The sequence below is a fragment of the Anolis carolinensis genome, chromosome 4, assembly GCF_035594765.1.
Source record: "Anolis carolinensis isolate JA03-04 chromosome 4, rAnoCar3.1.pri, whole genome shotgun sequence".
NCBI classification, from domain to species: domain Eukaryota; kingdom Metazoa; phylum Chordata; class Lepidosauria; order Squamata; family Dactyloidae; genus Anolis; species Anolis carolinensis.
Window position 1 is genome coordinate 40,804,289 of NC_085844.1, and position 22,982 is coordinate 40,827,270.

Here is a 22,982-nt window from a genome sequence, read left to right on the forward strand (position 1 = left end):
TTCTGCAATGACTTAAAACAGATCCAGGAGACAGTATTACAGTAGAGTCTCGCTTATCCAACCTTTGCTCATCCAACGTTCTGTATTATCCAACACAGTTTGCCTCCTGCCTGGATCCACAGCTATTTCTCTAGGCAGGCAAGGATCACAGATTTTTAAAATCTTCACAGGACTGAACTTTTTACGGTTCCTGTACTGTAAGTTCATTTCATGCAATTCTATCTTTATTTGTAGTCAAATTTTTAGTAGTCAATGTTTTTGTAGTCAATATTTTCAATACATTGCGATTTTTGGTGCTAAATTTGTAAATGCAGAAATTACTACATTGAACTGCTTTTTCTGTCGATTTGTTGTAAAAACATAACCTTTTGGTGCTTAATTTGTAAAATCATAACATAATTTGACATTTAATAGGCTTTTACTTAATCCCTCATTATCCAGCATTTTTGCTTATCCAACTCTGCTGGCCTGTTTGTTGGATAAGTGAGACTACTGCAGGCATGGGCAAACTTGGGCCCTCCGGGTGTTTTGGACTTCAACTCCCACAATTCCTAACAACCTACCGGCTGTTAGGAATTGTGAGAGTTGTAGTCCAAAACACCCAGAGGGCCCAAGTTTGCCCGTGCCTGCTCTACTGTGTCAAGGAGGACAGGAACTCTTGGGCCAAAGCGCCTGAAAAGTGGCCATATGAAAGCATGCGGCTGCAGGTTGTGTAGGCAGCATTTGGGTGAACCTTGCAGGGAACTTCTGGTGACACAAGAGGCCTCATCACACTTGAGCATTTATCCACTTTAAATCTGGTTTCCGCCTCCAGCAGAATTCTGGGGTTTGTAGTTTGGTGAGGCCCATGAACTGTCTGAGCTGTTTGAAGGCCCCTCCCTAAAGTGGATTTAAACTGGATCCAAACTCTATAGTGTGATGAAGCCCAAGAAGGCTGCAACGAATGCATATATCCATCTCGATGTCAGAAACCACGGTGGCTTGGTTTTCTATAGGGCCCTTTCAGCTCTTGTAACAAGGCTCCTCCACGCTGCAGGCTTCATCATTTTGTTGTCGAAGGCTTTCATGGCCGGGATCACAGGGTTGTTGTATGTCTTTCGGGCTGTGTGGCCATGTTCCAGAAGTATTCTCTCCTGACGTTTCGCCCACATCTATGGCAGGCATCCTCAGAGGTTGTGAGTTTATCCATACCATCCTTAGTTTATCCATACCTCACAACCTCTGAGGATGCCTACCATAGATGTGGGCGAAACGTCAGGAGAGAATACTTCTGGAACATGGCCACACAGCCCGAAGGACATACAACAACCCTTCATCATTTTACTTTGAGCTGGCTCTGTCTGTGCATTTATACTTTATTTCCTTCCAAAACAACAACAAACCACAAATGCGGCTGCAGTGCGCCCTGATCCAACACGGCATTGTTGTTTCTCTTTGTCGCCGTCCTCCCTCAGGCCGGGTTGCGTCTTGCTTGTGTCTCTTTGTTACAGATACAATAGCTAGCATCCCTTCGTTCCCAGCCCTCCTCCTCCAGGAGCGGAATGGCTACTTTATTATTACGAGGAGGAAGAGGAGGAGGAGGACGCTTTTTCCTTTGCTTGTCCCTGGTTTAAACCTTGACTTGGGGTCATCCGCAGAAGGAGGGAAGGGAGAAGGGGCTGGGAAGTGTCGCCAAGGACGGAGGAAGTTTCTTCTCGGGGCCTTGCTTGGGCTTCAACCCTTCTGACGCCTCTTGTGTTTCCCTCCCTCCTTCCTTCTGTGTGTGTGTGTGTGTATGTGTGGCTGAGAGGCGAGAGAGGACTGGCCTGGGAGGCCACTTTTGCGCCTGGCGACGGCAGGGAGTGGCGGAGGGCCCTCCTTTTCCTCCTCCTCCTCCTTTTCCTCCTCCTCGGTTCTCCTCCCCCCTGAGTAGCTTTGCGGCGACGAAGAGGAGGAGGAGGCGGCCGAGGCTGAGCCTGTGGGAGGGTCTCCATTGAAATAAACAAGCAGCCAGTGATTAAAACGGGAACATGGCGGCCGCGGCAGCTCCAGCTTCCTCTTGCAAAAGCGAAGGTCAGCGCCGGCGACAGGAGCCTCAGACGGGACTGGCCTCGGTAAGAAGCCCCCCAAGATCCCCCCTCCACCCACCCACCCAAAGGGGAGAGCTCCCTGCGCCTTCCTTCCCAGCAGTCGCGTTACACAACCCACTGGCTACCCTTCTTTCTCCTTTTCTCTTTCGGCGATGGGTTGTTTTTTGTTTTGACCTAGCAAGGGGGACTTGTGTCCTCTCCCCCCGTCCTCCCCACAAGGAGAGGCAAGTTGTGTAGGTCTTGCTATCCCTCCTCCCTGTAGTGAGTGGGGGGCGTGGGGTGGCTTCCCAATGCAAGGGAGAGGAGGAGGAGAAGGAGACACACGTAATCCGGATTGAAGTTGTTTTGTTTTTTTGTTTTCCCCCCTCTATGAGGGGGATTGAGGGTGCGAATGGAGGAGCTGGCTTGGCTCATTCTTCCTCTCTCTCTCTCTCTCTCTTTTTCTCTCTCTTTCCCCTCCCCACCACGTCGAGGAGAGTTGCGCCGCAGAAGGGATTGCGAGGCTGCCAGCTGCCTGGCTGACAATGAGGGTCGCGGTGGCAGAGAGAGATTGAGAGAGAGAGGCTGAAGCAGAGGCAGGCCGCTCTGCTCTCTCTCTCTCTCTCTATGTCTCTGTCTCTGTCTCAATCTCAATCTCCTTCCCTTTCTGTGTGAGTGACTGACACCCCAACCGGCCTGAGAGGAAAGGGAGACGTGGTTCCCCCTTCCAAAGCTTGGCCCGGCTTGACAAGCCCCTTGTTGTAGTCCAGCCCTTGACTGTGCCTGCGCCTAATGCAAGCATGGGCAAACTTGGGCCCTCCGGGCGTTTTGGACTTCAACTCCCACAATTCCTAACAGCCAGTAGGCTGTTAGGAATTGTGGGAGTTGAAGTCCAAAACGCCCGGAGGGCCCAAGTTTGCCCATGCCTGACCTAATGTCACCAAGGATTTCTGGGCCTGTAAGGAGCCAGCAGGAGATTGCATTGTTTGGCAATATGGAATGCGAGCCATGAACTTTTCTACACTTGAGTATTCCCAATGTGGAATATCCAGACAGTAATGCTGTATTGTTATCGCCGTCTATCCCAGTCATGGGCAAACTTGGGCCCTCCGGGTGTTTTGGATTTCAACTCCCACAATTCCTAACAGCCGATAGGCTGTTAGGAATTGTGGGAGTTGAAGTCCAAAACTCCTGGAGGGCCCAAGTTTGCCCATGCCTCATCTATCTGGTTGAGTTGCTTGCAATAACTGTATTAGACAAATGTTTTTAAATATGTGAGTAGTTTCTAAGGACCCCCTCTTCTATCCTCTTAGAAAAGCAGAGAGAGGATCTCTTCTTCCACTTTATTTTAGAAGGGTAAAGTGTCCCTCATTCTCTGAGGATCCTTCCACTTCATCCACCTCTTCCCCATTCCTTTGGAAGCTCTCTCTGTGTAGCTGTGAATTTTCTGGGCTGTATGGCCTTGTTCCAGAAGCATTCTGTCCTGACGTTTCACCTCCATCAATGACAGGCATCCTCAGAGGTTGTGAGGTCTGTTGGAAACTAAGCAAGTTCGGTTTATATATCTGTGGAAAGTCCAGGGTGAGTAAAAGAACTCTTGTCTGTTTGAGGGAGGCGTGAATGTTGCAATTGGCCACCTTGATTAGCATTGAATAGCCTTTCAGCTTCAAGGTCTGACTGCTTACTGACTGAGGGAATTCTTTGATGGGAGGTGTTAGCTGGTCCTGATTGTTTCATACCTGGAATTCCCCTGTTTTCTGAGTGTTGTTCTTTATTTACTGTCCAGATTTTATAGTTTTTTAAAAAAAATACTTGTAGCCAGATTTGGTTCATTTTCATGGTTTCCTCCTTTCTGTTGAAATTGTGGATTTCAGTGGCTTCTCTGTCTAGTCTGACATGGTAGTTCTTTCTCCTACCTTGAACATTCCACAGATATATAAACCCCACTTGCCTAGGTCCCAACAGACCTCACAATCTCTGAGGATGCCTGTCGTAGATGCAGGCGAAATGTGAAGAGAGAATGCTTCTGGAACATGGCCATTCAGCCTGAAAAACTCACAGCAACCCAGTGGATTCCGGCCTGGAAAGCCTTCAACAACACATTTTAAAATATGCTTATTTATCTCTTGTTGTAAGTTTGATTTTGTAGGTCAGTGGTTCTCAACCTGTGGGTCCCCAAATATTTTTGGCCTTCAACTCTCAGAAATCCTAACAGCTCATAAAGTGGCTGGGATTTCTGGAAGTTACAGGCCGAAACACCTGGGGACCCACAGGTTGAGAACCACTGCTGTAGGTTATTGTTTTACCATATGTATATTGGTAAAACAATAATGGCATGACCATGCAATCATGCCTATGGCCACACAACCTTGGAGGTGTCTGTGGACAACAACAGCTCTTTGGCTTAGAAATGGAGATGAGCATTGAGCATTGAGCACCAAACCCCAGAGTCGGACACAACTAGACTTAATATCAGGGGGAAACCTTTACCTTTTTATATTTTGTATTGTCTTTTATATTATGATGTAAGCTTTGGGCCCCCATTTGGGGGAAAAGCGGGATATAAATAAAGGTTTATATGATGTATTAAAAGGAGCCCCGGTGGCGAAGTGTGTTAAAGCACTGAGCTGCTGAACTTGCAGACCAAAAGGTCCCAGGTTCAAACCCCGGGAGCGGCGCGTGAGTGGTCAGTTAGCTCCAGCTTCTGCCAACCTAGCAGTTCGAAAACATGCCAATGTGAGTAGATCAATAGGTACTGCTCTGGCGGGAAGGTAACGGCGCTCCATGCAGTCATGCCGGCCACATGACCTTGGAGGTGTCTACGGATAACGCCGGCTCTTTGGCTTAGAAATGGAGATGAGCACCAACCCGCAGAGTCAGACATGACTGGACTTAACGTCAGGGGAAACCTTTACCTTTTATATTGGTAAAACAAAAAGGCGCTACATACAGTCATGCCGGCCACACAACCTTGGAGGTGTCTATGGACAACGCCTGCTCTTTGGCTTAGAAATGGAGATGAGCATTGAGCACCAACCCCCAGAGTCAGACACAACTAGACTTAATATCAGGGGAAAACCTTTACTTTTTTATATTTTGTATTTTCTTTTATATTATGATGTAAGCTATGGGTCCCCATTTAGGGAGAAAAGCGGGATATAAATAAAGGTGTATATGATGTATTATATGCAGTGGAGGCTCCTTCTTTGGAGGCTTTTAAGCAGAGGCTGGATGGCCATCTGTCAGGGGTGCTTTGAATGTGATTTTCCTGCTTCTTGGCAGGGGGTTGGACTGGATGGCCTGTGAGGTCTCTTCCAACTCTATGATTCTAAGTCCTGGAACTGAATAGTCTGCCTCCGAAGAGACCTAGGAGGAGAGGAGAGAGGGTTGGAGGGGCCTTGGGGCGGCCATCGGGGCCTTTCTGTGTACGCGCGTGCGGGGCTGGGTGTTTTAACTTCTCCAACTTCGCGTGTGTGTGCCTGTGTGTGTGTGTGTGAGCGTGCAGGTTTCAGTGGCGCGGCCCTCGGAGTCCCCCTTCTTCGGGGGCAGAGCCAGCGAGGCCCTGCCTGCCCGCTGCTGGGTGCGAGCGCTGCCTGCTTGCTTGCCTGGCTGGCTGGCTGGCTGGGAAGCCGCATTGCTGCTGCGTGCGCCCGGCGGAGGGAGGGAGGGAAGAGGCGGGGGAGGCGGCGCCGGGCCCTGGACAGGGGCGTCCTTTTTCGGTCGGAGCGAGGCCTACACCATCCTGGCGTGTCTGTGTGGAAAGGGTCGAGGTTGCGCGACCTTTCAGTGCTCCTTCCAATCTCCTGGAAGATCCAAGGGCTCTGCGCCCCCGCTTCCCCATTCTCCTGGACAAGCAGAGGGTCTCCGTGGTTAAGGACTTCTTCTCTGGGTTGCTGTGAGTTTTCCGGCCATGTTCCAAAAGCATTCTCTCCTGACGTTTCGCCCACATCTATGGCAGGCGTCCTCAGAGGTTGTGAGGTATATTGGAAACTAGGCAAGTGGGGTTTATATATCTGTGGAAGAGTCAGGGTGGGAGAAAGAACTCTTGTATGTTGGAGGCAAGTGTGAATATTGATTAGGATTGAAAAGCCTTGCAGCTTCAGAGCCTGGCTGTTTCCTGCCCGGGGGAATCCTTCGTTGGGAGGTGTGAGCTGGCCCTGATTGTTTCATGTCTGGAATTCCCCTGTTTTCAGAGTGTTGCCTCCGGTGGCCTAGGGGATAAAAGCCTCGTGACTTGAAGGTTGGGTTTGCTGACCTGAAAGCTGCCAGGTTCGAATCCCACCCGAGGAGAGCGCAGATGAGCTCCCTCTATCAGCTCCAGCTCCATGCGGGGACATGAGAGAAGCATGGATAGTAAAACATCTAAACATCCGGGCGTCCCCTGGGCAACGTCCTTGCAGACGGCCAATTCTCTCACTCCAGAAGCAACTCCGGTTGCTCCTGACACACACACAAAAAAGAGTGTTGCTCTTTATTTACTGCCCTGATTTTTGAGTTTTTAAAATACAGTGGAGTCTCACTTATCCAAGCTAAACGGGCCAGCAGAAGCTTGGATAAGCGAATATCTTGAATAATAAGGAGGAATTAAGCAAAAGCCTATTAAACATCAAATTAGGTTATGATTTTACAAATTAAGCACCAAAACATCATGTTTTACAACAAATTTGACAGAAAAAGCAGTTCAATACACAGTAATGTTATGTTGTAATTACTGTATTTACGAATTTAGCACTAAAATATCATGATATATTGGAAACATTGACTACAAAAATGGCTTGAATAATCCAGAAACTTGGATAAGCGAGGCTTGGATAAGTGAGACTCTACTGTATTGGAAACTAGGCAAGTGGAGTTTATATATCTGTGGAATATCCAGGGTGAGAGAAAGAACTCTTGTATGTTGGAGGCAAGTGTGAATATTGATTAGGATTGAAAAGCCTTGCAGCTTCAAGGCCTGGCTGTTTCCTGCCGGGGGAATCCTTCGTTGGGTGTGTGAGCTGGCCCTGATTGTTTCATGTCTGGAATTCCTCTTGTTTTCAGAGTGTTGCTCTTTATTTACTGCCCTGATTTTAGAGTTTTTAAAATACTGGTAGCCAGATTTTGTTCATTTTCATGGTTTATTTCCAAGAGGGTCAGTACTGTATTTCAGTCTCCAAGATCCCCCCTTGCCGCTACCAATCTTCTGGAAGAGCCAAGGGGTCAGGGTTGCTCTGCACCCCACGTGTAAGCGCCCCTGTATTTACGCCCCACCCTTCTCACCCCTGAAGATGGACTCAAGGCGGCTTACAAAATATGGCAACAATTCAGTGCCAGATTTAGACAATAACAATATCAGTAAAACACAATATTATAAAACAGTAAAAAAACACACACATATCAGTTGAAATAGTCTTTCCAACATAGAAAAGTATCAACTCCCCATTCTTCTGGACAGTCAGAGATTCTCGGTGGTTAAGGACTTCTTCTCTGTACTTTAAGAAGAGTAGAGGGTCTCAAGGTTGCTCTGCACCACAATCTCTAGGACCCACTCTTCCCATTCTGCCACTCTTCCCATTCTGAAGACCCCTTCTGCCACACAACACACCTCTTCTCCAGTCTTTTGGAAGCACAGGTTGGCTCTGTACTCCAATGTTTAAAGGCTCCCCTCTTCCAACTTCTCCTTCCCCATTTTCTCAGGATTTCTCTGTACTCCAATCTCAGATGACACCTCTTCCATCCACTTCTTCCTCATTCTTTTGGAAGGCCAGAGGGTCTCAGGATTGCATTGTGTCCCAGCCCCCTCTTCCCCTTATTTTGGAGGAAGAGAGAGTCTCAAGATTACTGTGCTCCCCAATGTCTAAGTACCCCCTCTTCTACCCTCTTAGAAAAGCAGAGAAAGGGTCTCTTCTTCCCCTTTATTTTAGAAGGGCAAAGAGTCCCCCCATTCTCTGAGAACTCTTGTGCTTCATCCACCTCTTCCTCATTCCTTTGGAAGCTCTCTCTGTGTGGCTGTGAATTTTCCAGGCTGTATGGCCACATTCCAGAAGCAGTCTCTCCTGACGTTTCGCCCACATCTATGGCAGGCATCCTCAGAGGTTATGAAATTTGTTGGAAACTAAGCGAATGAGGTTTATATATCTGTGGAAGGTCCAGGATGGGAGAAAGAACTCTTGTCTGTTGCAGGTCAGTGTGAATGTTGTAATTAATCACCTTGATTAACATTCAGCTTCAAAGCCTGGCTGATTCCTGCCTTTGTTGGGACAAGAGTTCTTTCTCCCACCCTGGATCTTCCACAGATATATATAAACATCACTTGCTTAGTTTCCAACAAACCTCACAAACTCTGAGGATGCCTGCCATAGGTGCATGCAAGACGTCAGGAGAGAATGCTTCTGGAACATGGCTATACAGCCTGGAAAACTCATAGCAAGCCGGTGATTCCAACCATGAAAGCCTTCCATAACACATTCTCTCTGTGTATGTTGGTAGATGAAAGCTGCAAAGAGGAGGGAGGGGGCGCTGAACAGCTCCACCTTCTTTTCTGCGTGTGACTCTTTTTGTTTAGTGTGCAAATGGGTTGGAGGGGAGAGGGAGAGAGAAAGAGGAGCGCCTATTTGTACTCCTCTCCCTCCTCCATTGTACAGGGCGAAGGGCCTACTCCTCCCCCTTCTCAGGGTGGCAGTGGGGAGGGTTATGTGTCTAATCCCCTCTCCACCTGCTCCCTGCCCTACTCTTATGTAGGGAGGATGGGGGAGTGTATGTCTGTGTCAAATACAAACACCACTCTCTTCCTCCTCCTCCATTCCTCCTTGTGGCTTCTTCCCTCTTCCAGAAAGGCTGACCGGGATAGTAAAGTGGCTGTTCTTTGGCGACTAAGGCCACTGTGATTTCATCTTGCAGAGTGATAGTGTTTCTTCTCTCTCTCTCTCTCCCCCCCCCCCCCTGTTTTTATAAGCAGACGCTCTTGTGTGCATTGCTCCTACCGACAATATTGTTGCAAAGGTATCCAGGGGTTATTGGTTGTCTTGGCAACTTTGACTTTGTTCGTGTAATATGTATTTTGATCTGCATGCCGTGCTTCCCTACGCTTCTGTGATCAACCTGGAATTGAGGATTCCTGCAGGTGATTCTGATGGATGAAAAAGCAGGTAAAATATGTATGGACACTGAATAGTAATGACAAAAGAAGGAAACGTTGCAGCCAGATGTCTCTACCTATTAATCCCAAAACTGGTTTCTTGTAAAATAAATTATCTTAATCATCATTTCCATCTCTCAGAAACATATTGGTCCACCATGTCACCAACTAGGAAGACAATCCCCTTTTGGGAATATTCAACTAAATAAGTGGGTTGCTGTGAGTTTTATTGGTTGTATGGCCATATTCCAGAAACATTCTCTCCTGATGTTTCGGCCACATCTAAGGCAGTCATCCTCAGAGGTTGTAAGATCTGTTGGAAACTAGGCAAGTGGGGTTTATATATCTATGGAATGTTCAGGGTAGGGGAATGAACTCTTGTCTGCCTGAGACAAGTGTGAATGTTACAATTTGCCAGTTTGATTAGCATTGAATAGCTTTGCAGCTTCAAAGCCTGGCTGTTTCCTGCCTCACAACCTCTGAGGAGGCCTGAGGAGGTGAAACATCAGGAGAGAATGCTTCTGGAACATGGCGATACAACAACCCAGTGGTTCTGTCCATGAAAGCCCTCAACAACACAACTAAATAAGCTTTGTGAAAAATTATGTTTGGCTAAAAAATGCCTTTTCAGAAGTACAGTAGAGTCTCACTGATCCAACACTCACTTATCCAACATTCTGGATTATCCAGTGCATTTTTGTAGTCAATGTTTTCAATACATCTTGATATTTTGGTGCTAAATTCGTAAATACAGTAATTACTACATAGCATTACTGCGTATTGAACTACTTTTTCTGTCAAATTTGTTGTATAACATGATGTTTTGGTGCTTAATTTGTAAAATCATAACCTAATTTGATGTTTAATAGGCTTTTCCTTAATCCCTCTTTATTATCCAACATATTCACTTATCCAACGTTCTGCCGGCCCGTTTATATTGGATAAGTGAGACTCTACTGTACTTCTACTCCACAAACATAGAAGCATACAATAATAGAGTTAGAAGAGACCACATAGGCCATCCAGTACAACCCCCTGCTATCCAGGGAAGGCACAAAGTACCCATGACAGATGGCAATCCAGCCTCTGTTTAAAAGTTTCCAAGGAAGGAGCTTCCACCACACTCCAAGTCAGAGAATTCCACTGCTGAACAGCTCTTACAATCAGGAAGTTCTTCCTAATGTTCAGATGGAATCTCTTTTTCTGTAATTTGAAACCATTGCTCTGAGTCCTAGTTTCCAGGGCACAGAAAAAAAGCCTGCTCCCTCCTCCTTATGACATCCTTTCACATATTTATACATGTCTATCATATCTCTTCTGAACCTTCTCAGTGCTAAGCACACCCAGCTCTTTAAGATGCTCCTCATAGGGCATGGTTTCCAGACCTTTGATCATTTTAGTTGCCCTCCTCTGGACACCTCCCAGCTTGTCAATACCTCTTTTGAACTGTAGTGCCCAGAATTGGACACAGAATTTCAGGTGAGATCTAACCAAAACAGAATAGAGAGGCACCATGACTTCAGGAGTGATTTATTATCCTAGGAAATATCTAGAACCATGGGTGCATTTACATTGATGAATTAATGCAGATTGTTATGGCTCAATCTTATGGGTTCATAGGTGGTGTGGTTTACAAGGTCTTTAGCCTTGTCTGTCAAAGACTGCTGGTGCCTGTCCAAACTATAACTTCCAAGATTCTATAGTACTGATTCATAGTAGTTAAAGTGGCATCAGACTGCATTAATTATATAGTGTAGATGAACATGTGGTAGCCTGACAAAATTTTGCAGAGTAACAAAATTTTTAACATTTTTTGGCTTCAATTTCTTGTGGGGGAATTATGAAAGTCAAGTTGTTATAAGTCGCAATATAATGGTAATGAATCATGTACATGTTTCCTTTAGATTATTATACAACCACATCTTGGTTTTGTTTTCATTGTTTATTGAAAGGATTATTAAAAGATGGGATGTTTTCTTAAAACAAAAATGTCTTTAGAGGTTCATTTGCAAGATAAAAAGGTAAATGCTATTTATATTTGCATTATATAATCTTTCTGTTTGCCACACAAGGCAACACTTCAGGTCTGTCCAGTAGTAAAATCCCATGTGGTGTACATATATGAGATGGTTGAGATATGAGTTGGACAGAATAACCAGTTCTTAATTTCTTGTTGCATATGTTATGACATACTGTGTCTAATAGCCTATCAAAATATGCAATACAGTTGAGAGAATTTTTGCTCATTAAGACTAACAAAATTGTAATCCTGCCTGTAAAGTTTTGATTTCATTGCTGAACTAATTTTGTTTTCATCAAGAATGACAGAGTAATGAATACAAAGTTCATCCCTTACTAACAGGTTTTAAAGTGGAAACCTATATCATAATAACATTTGTTCGGCATTATGCTGCTATAATACTTTTTTCTTGCTGAAATAAACTACTAATTCAATATGGTGATTCCTGTGATGTTTACAGATTTTGGCTGCCCTTGGTACTGTTATGCCATCTCATGTGGGATTGCATTATATGGCAAGAATAGATTTCTCTGTACCTAGCTGACAGATCCTTGAGTACTTTTGATGACTGTAGTTGGGATTCTTGTGTAAGACTCCAGTCTTATATGGCTGAATTAGAACTAATTTAATTCTTCTTATTCTGATGTAAATAGATACAGTGGCTGTGTTTGCATATAACTTTAAGATGGATTCTGGCTTGTTGTTTAGTCCACACCCACAAACAAACCATCTATTTAACCCAGTGGTTTTCAATCTGTGGGTCCCCAGGTGTTTTGGCCTTCAACTCCCAGAAATCCCAAGAGCTGGTAAACTGGCTGGGATTTCTGGGAGTTGTAGGCCAAAACACCTGGGGATCCACAGGTTGAGAACCACTGATTTAACCAGTCACTATCCCAATTAGAATATTCCTTGTTAGCTAAGAAACATAGCTTGTTTAAACCATGGCTTGTCGTTACATGAGGACCTATAACTGTAGTTTGTCCATGGGTGTGCACACACTGTAGAATTAATGCAGTTTAACACTACTTTAACTGCCATGGTTCAATGCTACGGAATCCTGGGAGTTGTAGTTTGGTGAGGCACCAGTGTATTTGGCAGAGGAAGCCAAATAACTTAAAACTACAAATCCTATGATGCTGAAGCCTTGAGCCATGGCAGTTAAATTGCATTAATTCTGTAGTGTAGATGTGCCTGGTGTCTTGTTTTCTCATCCAAACACACTAAAACAGGAATGGGGGGCTAAGGATTAAACAGATCAGAAATAGGCAAAATAAGATAGGTATTTTGTCTTTTTCAAAGTAATTAATGACAAAGCAACAAACCAGAGCTAACACAAACTTGACCTAGTGATGAGACCTGTGAATGCAGCCAGTAGTTTCTTGTCCTTCTACACTTGTTAATTAACTTAGCATTGCTAAATTGATCGTGTTGTCATCTATTAATGCAGTTGCAATGAGGCATACTTATTATTTTACATAACCTACCATTTCACTACCAACCTGACCCACCTTTTGTCACTTTTCTTTCTGCTTACAGTCTGCATATATTTGAATATGCGCTTGTCAACTGAACATGCAGCTTTGTGTGGCTGGTCTTCCATACATGTAGGGCTATCGAAACTTTGCTAATCTTTAAGGTGCTACAGATGTCAGCATTTGTTGCAAAATAGGTTAATATGGCTTCCCCTGTGGAAGTTATTACTCAACTGGGAACTGTTTGCTTTAGAAACTAGTGCTCTTTAACCTTAGAACAAACTACTTAGTTTCAGGCAGACTTTGATTTTAAGTTGCAGAATTTCAGGCCCATAAATATTTTTGAAATGCATTTGAAATAATGAGTAGATGATTTACCCTTGTAGATACTTTCCCTAAAAGAACAGATTTTACACAAAAGGTCATAATTTTTCTTTGCTGTGATGTTCCAGTTAATACATTTTATAATTTACTTATTAATCACTACACATTTCAGATTTTACTTTGTTATTGTTGTGTGCCATCAAGTAATTTCAGACTCATAGGGTCTTTGTGAAATTTGTTGAGATGTGGTTTTCCTTTGCCTACTTGTGAGGCTGAGAGAGTGCGACTTGCCAAAAGGTCACCCCAGTGGGATTTCATGGCTGAGTAAGATTTCAAATTATATCTTCAGAGGCAGTCATAGTCCAGTGCTCAAATCACTACACCACATTGGCTCAGATTTTATTATGCTTGAAAGTCAAAATTGTTGAACAAGTTTTTTTATCTTGGGATAATGATAGGTGCAATATATTGAGATGTAAACCATCCATTTTGAAAAGCCATCAGATAAGAATGACAACTTGAATTAGTCCAAAATAATCTTTTAAAAACAGTATTTTTATAAATGGTGTATTAAATGTTTGAGATTTTCTATTACTGCATTAAATTGTAAACTCTCCGAGTTGGCTATTCCACCATTTTATTTAATAATTCAAATAACCCTATCCATCTATTTTTTAAAAAATACAGGCTGCTCTATAAAAATGAAGCTACTACTACAATGCTCATTATCTTCTGTTCTCTCCTTGTATTGATGATGTCACTGATGTGTTGGCATAAGAAGAAATTTTCTGCCAAAATGAAGCTCATGCAAGGAAAATACATAACCTGGCTTTTTAAAAATGTGAGCTGTAACACATCTGTAAGGAAATTACAAGAGTTCTAAAATTGCTTCTAAACAATAGGCTAGATCAGGGGTCCTCAAACTTTTTAAGCCGAGGGCCGGTCCACAATCCTTCAGACTGTTGAGGGGCCGGATTATCATTTGAAAAAAAACAAACAAACAAATTCTGATGCACACTACACATGTCTTATTTGTAGTGCAAAAACAACAACAACAACGAAAGAACTATACAATATTTAAAAATAAAAATAATTTTAACCAACATAAATTTATCAGAATTTCAATGGGAAGTGTGCTCCTACTTCTGGCCAATGAAATAGTCAAGTTAATTAGGGTTGTTGTTGTTGTTGTTGTGTGCCTTCAAGTCATTTCAGACTTTGGGTGAGCCTAAGTCTAAAATGTATTTATTTATTATTCATTTATTTACTGCATTTATTTACTACATTTGTATCGCACCCTTCTCACCCCAAAGGGGACTCAGAGTGGCTTACAAATTATATGTACACACAATATATTATATTATTAGCATAGCACAATATTAGCATGATATATTACTTTATTGAACTATACCACTATACTGTAATATTATTAGTAATATTATATGTAATATATAATATATAATTAATATTATTATATGGTATTATTATTAGTGTTATATTGTATTACATTATAATATTTTTATCAATATTATATGTATATACAATGTATTATATTATAAAACTGAGGGCGGGGGCCAGGTAAATGACCTCGGAGGGCCGCATCCGGCCCCCGGGCCTTAGTTTGGGGACCCCTGGGCTAGATGGAGAATAAATTTACCTTTCAGTGTTTAAGATATTGGCAGTTTAGCATATGCAAGCAACCTAAAACTGAATTGCACATTTGGCAAGTTCTTTGTGTTCTTTTCTTTGTTCTTGCTTATGGTCAAGGGAGATACTAGTAATACCAGACTTGATGGTGCTCCTTTTTGAGAATTAAAATTTAGTAGAGCTTTGTTGCAGGTTTTTAACTTTATTGATATTATATAGTGAAGAACCAAAGACCACTTATTTAATTGTTCTGTACATGTATTCATATATATGTGTGTGTGGTGCAGCAGGATGTGTGTGTGTGTGTGTATATTCATATATATGTTGGAGCCCCCGGTGATGCAGCGGGTTAAACGGCTGAGCTTGATGACTGAAAGGTTAGCGATTCGAATCCGGGGAGCGGGGTGAGCTCTCGCTGTTAGCCCAAGCTTCTGCCAACCTAGCAATTCAAAAACATGCAAATGTGAGTAGATCAATAGGTACCGCTCTGGCAGGAAGGTAATGGTGCTCCATGCAGTCATGCCAGCCACATGACCTTGGAAGTGTCTATGGACAACCCCAGCTCTTTGGCTTAGAAATGGAGATGAGCACCAACTCCCAGACACGACTAGACTTAATGTCAGAGGAAAATCTTTACCTTAACTATATGTGTGAAATGCATTGACATTTTCCCTTATCTGATAGATACCAGATATTGCTATTGAACTATAGTAGACTCTAAGATACAGTAGAGTCTCACTTATCCAACATTCGCTTATCCAACGTTCTGGATTATCCAACGCATTTTTGTAGTCAATGTTTTCAATACATCGTGATATTTTGGTGCTAAATTCGTAAAAACAGTAATTACTACATAGCATTACTGTGTATTGAACTACCTTTTCTGTCAATTTTGTTGTATAACATGATGTTTTGGTTCTTAATTTGTAAAATCATAACCTAATTTGATGTTCAATACGCTTCTCCTTAATCTCTCCTTGTTATCCAACATATTTGCTTATCCAATGTTCTGCCAGCCCGTTTATGTTGGATAAGTGAGACTCTACTGTATTGCTATTGAACTATACTGCAGTGTAGATACAGTTTCAGTTAACTGAAACTCAAGCAACCAGAATATCAAGTTAATGCAGAGTCTATACATTATAGTATTGGGTATAGTATTAATTAGGCTTATTTTTAATAGTGTTGTATTTTTATCTACTTTAATGGTGAGAAAGCTACTATGCTTCATTTATTCCTGGAAATGCTGTTTGATCATTGTGGATGAAAGCAAATATTTTAGTGGAAGGAAGGTAGGAATATGGAGATCTCCAGAAAGAGATGCATTATCAGCTGTGCACTCAGATGGGAACTGAGCTGTCATTTCTCTTGGTTATTTTTTTTATTTTACAGAGGAATTTGTTTACTCTTGGATGTAAAGATTGCAAAGTAACAATAATTGTAGAGTAGTAATAAATGTGCACAGTTTCAAAATAATCTCCACCCAAGTTAAAATTTACAGTCACTACATAAATAATACAATACTGTGGCACACTAATATAATATAGTTACGTATTACATAATCTAACAAAATGATCAGAAACATTATTCTTTTGAAGATACTGCAAAACTTTAGTTAATTTGACCATCAGGAGTTTGTTGTTCTTTAAGAGACCCCCTTTGTGGTTGGTCTCGGCTACAGTTAATGCCCTCTTAGCTCTTTAGTGGGGCTTGTGCAAGATAAGTTCATCACTTTATTTTTCAGAGGAAGGCACGGAATGAGATGTGGTCTAAAAATACTTAGCAGAAAACTTTTCATGTACCAAGATGAACATGAAGGAGGATGTGCACCTGTACAGTAGTGATATTGTGTAAAGCTGCTTCCTATTGAAACCACGGCTGATTATTTGGGGTTCTTTCACAAGGTATCATTTTGATCAAACATCCTTTTAGGGTAGGAATTAAGTCAAGAAGACAAAAGCTCTACAGTTTTTTCAAAATCAGGAGGACTTGAAACATTTCTGTAGGATGTAACCATACCTAGAACTTCTTAAATTTGCTGTTGAATGGTATTCATGTGAATATGTGACAACTCTTGTAGCTTCATCCTCTATCCTGCAGAAGGAGAGAAAAGTCCACATTTGCTTCTGGTTCTGTTTCCCATGTATGAAATTAGAACTAAGACATTTCAGAAAATGCATTATTTATGACTGTGTCTGCTGGTATTGAGCCTGCTTTTGTATTATTATTTTTTTTTACTAACGGATGCATTGTTTTAAAATAAAGTCAGTTCTTGTTAGTTTGTCCCTTTTAATCTGTTGTTGATCATATATATGTTAAGTGCTTCAAGTAAGATGGGATGTGTTGTGCTTTTCTTTATTTTCTTTTTACTGTACTTTGCTGCCTTTTAAAACTTTGGTATCACGCAGGTTTGTTTTTATTGTGAATATAATTTTTTATTTACATATATTAACAGCTTACAGTGTAAACAAACACAAAACAATGAATATTTTACAAACACATAACCCCACCACCAAAATCGGAACAAGTATCATTTCCTTTGCCATAAATTTATCTCATGTAAGATGCCTTAGATATCATACTGCGATAAAAGCAGGATATAAATTACATTAATAAATAATTTTTGAAACATCTGCGAATACATTTCCACATCACTACCTGCATTAAGACATGAAAGAGTGCCTTTATATTGTAAATTTAGCAGACCTTTAAAAGTTGACAAACATCACAATACACCGTACATCTAATCAAAGATTGTATGATTCAGTGGTCAAGAACGTGGGCCATAATATTAACTTAGACAAACGGGAACAGATGTAGGAAACAAAAATTACATTCGCAAGATGTTATGGACTAAGAAAAAAATTATACAAGATAATATATAGAAGGTACATGACTGGAAATATTAGCAAAATTGAAAAAAGAAGAAACCTTTAACCATATGTGGTGGACATGTCCTAAAGCAAAAAAATAAATAAATCTGAATTATAATTCATAAGAACATTTTTTGATCGTTTCAGAAGTGAATTAAGGCAAGCTGCTTCTGGTGTGAGAGAATCAGCCTACTTCAAAGATGTTGCTCAGGGGATGTCTGGAATTGTTACCATCCTGCGGGGAGCTTCTCTCATGTTCCCGCATGGGAAGCTAGGGCTGATGGACAGGATAAATAAATAAATAATTAAAATACCAAGGGAGGAAGTGGGAAAGGTATGTGCCTTTCCCTCCTCCCTCGCGTTGCATGCACCTTCCTCAATGGAGGAGGAGGAAGCCATCACCACGGGGGCCGGATAAATGGCTTCGATGGGCTGCATGTGGCCCCCGGGCCTTAGTTTGGGGACCCCTGACATGAACTGTGTCAGTGCTAAGTGTAACTTTTGGGAACATAGTATTGACTCGCTGGAAGGTGTCCAGAGGAGGGCGACTAAAATGATCAAAGGTGTGGAGACCATGCCCTGTGGGGAACATCTTAAAGAGCTGGATATGTTTAGCCTGCAGAAGAGAAGGTTGAGAGGAGACATAATAGCCATATATAAATATGTGAAAGGGTGCCATAAGGAAGAGGGAGTTTTCTGCTGCCCTTGAAACTAGAACTAGGAGCAATGGGTTCAAATTACAGGAAAGGAGATTCCACCTTTATGGCATTGAATGTTTGCCCTGTCCTTTGTTGGAAACTACCCGGAGTCCCCTTGGGGGGATAAAGCAGGTTATAAATATTATATTATATTTTTCAATAAAAATTTATATGAAAAAGTCAGGAATAGTCAGTGCATCTGTGAAATTCAGAGTTTTAAACTGGGCATCATAGCAGTAGTAGAAGTTTCTCTCCTGCTTTCCCTCTCACTTCCTGTTGTCTCTCACTTCTTGTGGTCTCACCCCGTTCTTAACTATGAGTCATTAACTATGAGCCTATATATAATACACCATTGTATAGAGTGGGACTTGAGCATCCATGGATTTTAGTATCCACTGGTGGGGCCTGGAACCAAACCCCTGCAGAAACCAAGAGCCTCCTGTACTTCTTAAGGTATTCAAATGATAGCCTAGTGTCATATAATGGCTATCAAACACAATGCAGCATTGTTACTAGTTAAATGATTATTTGGAAGACATTCTAACTCTAGAATGCCTTCCACTTAAAAGAGCTCCTCTCACTCCAGAGTTGCAGTTGCACTGAAAATAAAGCCTATAATTCAGAATAACAAGATGAAGGCTTTGATTCAGTTTGTAGATCAACCAAATGACTACAATGCCTTTTATCTGACTTAATATTAAGCAATAACATAAGAAAACATTTAATATTTATGTGTAAAAACCTAGTTGACATAAAACAGTGGACCTGTGGAAACACTCACAGCTCAGTAGCACTATTGCATTCCTTCTTGTTTGAGAACTTTGTGTACATTAGAGTCTTAAGCGTTTTGGATCAAGATATCTATCATTTTCAAAATAAGTACATTTTGTTTTGTTGACTCATTGCTGTTCTGAGTAAAGAGAAGGCTGCAGTCCTCTGTCCACTTACTCATTTCAGTAGAATTTGTATTGGTGTAAAACATGCATGACAGTTGGGTGGCATCTAGTTATTCAGTCACAGCATTGTGATGTTTTGACATTCATTCCAAGAGGTTTGCTGAAAGCCATTAAAGTGAGTTGGGATACAAAAGAGCTCTTCTGCATACAAACTAGTGTTCTTAGCAATGCAGTTCAGCATCTCACGATAGAGCATGAAGGTCTGTGTTCGTGTTACAGAGCATAGGAAGTGACATCCTGTCATTTCCGGTCACTATTTGGGCTCATTTTCAGCTGCAGGAAAGGGTTTGTGGAAGAGGGTATTGAGAGGGGAGCAAAATTTCCATTTGTCATGTAGTTTTTGTCATTTTGAGGAAGCAAATCCCACAGGAAAAACAAAAAAGGAACATTAAACTTTACAGAATTTTTACATTCTCCAATAACATCGTAGTTTTAAAAAAAATCTCTAACCTTTAAAGCCACCTTGTATCATAGGTTATTATTTCTGATTCATTGTTGTTTTTATGTGCCTTTAACCTTTTTTATGTGTCAATGTCAACCCTAACAAGGAGATGTTAGGATCCAAAGACCAATTTTTTCTTTGGAAGATTTGTTCAGAGGAGGTTTGGCATTGCTTTCCTCTTAGGATGAGATAGTATGACTTGCCCAAGGTCACCCAATGAGTTTCTGTGGCCTGGTTTCCTGAGGTCACTTCTATCTCTCAGTCAAACCACTGTTGGTCACCTTTCTATGTTGTCAGTTGAAAAAGTGGGTTAGAAAATGGCTTGGGCAACATTACTTTCTGAGTTTGTGCATGAGATAAGATTTGGATTTTTCATTTCATGGTCCAGGAAGTTAAGCAGATTTTAAATTAATTCCAGTAGAGTGTAACTAGTTTAATGTTAGTAATGTTTGTGTGGAAGAACTGGGCTCCAAATTCTATTTTGGAAAGGTTTCTTGACCTTTGAATTGTTTCTGAATTGTTTAAATGCTCTTAAATATCTCTGTAAAATGGAAATAGACTTGCATATTATAAATGTCAAGGTGTTGTTATTTACCTTTGTGCTTAGAAATTCAGATCTGCAAGCAAAATCTTTATTAAATTAATATAACAAAAGAATGATTCGTAAATACTTCAAGTAAAACATGGGCCAAAAATGCAATAGCGAAATGATTGTGCCAAAATAAATTGCATAATTAATATTTATCTTTGTTTTATTTTTAGCAGGCTTGAAATGTATCTGAATACTGAAGCATTCAAAAATACAACCTGTAGTACCGATTTGCCTGCCTCACTGCATGTTGGTAAGTTCTCTATAAATGGAGCATGTTTAATAAGATTATGTCTTATGAATGAAATGTGTCACTTTATGGGGTTATATGCTGCACAAAAAACAAGTTCTTGTTCTGTGACAGTGGCTCTCTTTCCAGACTAGGTTTTTTAATCATGTTGAAATTTGGCCTTAGTATATCTACTATGGTGAAATTATTTGCCTGAAGCATGTTCATTAGGGCCAGTATCAGAGTGCCATCACCAGGGATGAAATTGGAGCTCCTTTAACCACAGCCATGTTTGTCAGGGTAATGGAGAACATCTTTCAAGATCCAGATTTAAATCCAAATTATGATGTGATGCTACTTGAAATAAACTTGTGGTCATGTTTCTGCCTTCCGGTTTATCAGTAAATCCTGGTTAATATTATAAATAGGCAAAATAGATTGAAAACCTATTTTAAATAATCACCTGAAATCCTACCCACAAAGATGGCAGAATCTGTCTATGCAAAGAGAATATAGATTGCATGAAAAAATGGAGAAGTTGCCAAATGTTAAACCAGAGGATCCAAAGCTCACTTAGTCCCTGATTGTGGCCCTGATATGGAGCAGTATTTAGACCAGCCTTGAAACTGGATTAAGCAATGGGAGAAAAGTGGTTAAAAAGGAAAGTGCTCCTCCTTCATTTTTTGCCCTGCCCATAAGTGTTTTAGAATTCTCCAGTGTAATGATAAGATTGCACTATAAACATAAAGCAATTTAAATGCATACACAGAAATTCAAAGTAAAATTATCTCTGAATTTAGTGCAGTTCATAATGGCAGACTCTGAGGTTTTGGAGGTTTGCAAATATATATGACTGCTATTCTAAAAGGTAAGAAATTTTAGGTTTGTGAGGGCATACCTTGAAAACTCAAAATAAAACGTTTTTAATTAAGTAAAAGTTTCCAAGGCACAAAAAAAGTTTTCCAATATGTGTTCATAAATTATTTTATAAACTGCATTTCCTGAATAAAACTTGATACTAATTAAAACTTATTGGTTTCCTTATAAGTGAAATTCCTGTTGTTGTTGATACTATTTTTATTTATGTTCTGCCTATCCTCAATATTGGGACTCAGGGTACTTACAAATAAAAATGTTACAGTCTGTCAGATACCCTGGGACTAAGCCATATAGAATTTTATAGACTATAACCATCCAGTAATTAGATACACTGAAGGATTAGCAAAGTACTCAGAGGTTTCAAGAAGGAAGTTTAATCATTGTTGAGAGAAAAGCATAAAGGGGAATTTAATAATCAGCAGAGTTGAACATCCTTTTTGCTACAATACTGAGTTAAGTGCATGGTTTGTTGTATCATTAATTTCTGTGAAAATTCACAAATATAAACTTGATTTTTTTAATGTATTTCTTAAAAAATGGAGAACCGTTTTGAGTATAATCTTTTCCTTGAGTCTGAAGTTGCCTCATGTTTACAATTTAATCGAATTTTGGATTTCTCTTGCAAAAGTAAGTAAAATTAGTCACTTAAAATTAGTGTGAAATTTGGATTTAAACCTGTTCCGGATTTAAAGAATTGAAAGCTATGTACATCTAATAAATTTAATGTGGTTGACCCTTAAAGAGAAAATAGCTTTGTAAAGACAGCAGGGATGTGGATTTATGAAATAATTTTGGAATAACTTCTACTGAGAAGAGTTAATGAATAGATGGAAATAATTACTGGATGCAGTCGTGCAAGTTGAACAACAATAAAAAAGCTCAGGTGGAAGAGGAAAAATAGTTGAAAGTACTATGAGAGATTTTTTTGTCAAGGACAAGTATGAAATTTGCATGTATCTAATGAGGCATAATTTTTTTGTGTGATGGCATCAGGGCCTTTTTAAGAGAATGAAAGCAGAGTGTCCACTTGGGACTTCATTCGTGGAGCAATTGCGGCTTAGTTGTTAAATGCAGGACAGGTTCATGTCTCAATTTAATCACGAAAGTCCAGCAAATTACTTTGGGCACTGACTCTAAATATAACCTTCCTCACTTAGTTGTTGTGAGGTTGTAAGGAAGTTGGAGAGGAATTTTGTAAAAGGTGACCTGAATTTCCTAGTGGGAAGAAAGGAAGAATATAAACATAATTATAAGGTCTGACTTTGGTTGTGCTGGTTAGCACTGTTAGCATGTGGCAGTGATAATCTTTCTCATGTTGGCATGACAGACAGATGTTACTATCAGTATAGTTTTCCATTGGTTTTTTGGGACTCTGAAAAAGTTAGTAGGAATCTGAAAAAAATGAATTTGCAAAAAGGTAGTTATGTCAACATTGATGTGGTTTACTCCATAAGTGATGCTTGGGACAATTGCACTTCGTGCCACTTTTGAAAAACCTTGTGTTGTATCCAAATACTGTGTATCTAGGCAGAGTGGACAGTGACAGTGATTTTTGTGCTAATTTTCTGAATACTGTATATATATTTGGTTTATTTTGTAAAAGAGCCTAGGGGTTTGGTCTCTCATCCTTCTCCAGTGAGATTGAAAGCTGTTGCTTCCTTTAAACAGTAATAACTACAGGTTAGTGT

General features: G+C 40.8%; 1 protein-coding gene across 7 annotated transcripts in view; it reads left to right on the forward strand.

Moving 5' to 3' along the window:
- The first annotated feature begins 1,792 nt into the window (after positions 1-1,792).
- ncoa2 (nuclear receptor coactivator 2) overlaps positions 1,793-22,982 on the forward strand; it is a 162,810-nt gene continuing 141,620 nt past the window's right edge. For 2 of the 7 annotated variants that reach the window (XM_062980269.1, XM_062980267.1), the window contains exons 1-2: positions 1,793-2,093; positions 20,360-20,439. The gene's annotated coding sequence lies outside the window, so the exon portion shown is untranslated. The remainder of the gene's footprint in view (positions 2,094-20,359; positions 20,440-22,982) is intronic. The other 5 variants (XM_062980270.1, XM_062980268.1, XM_062980274.1 and 2 more) reach the window with 3 other exon arrangements.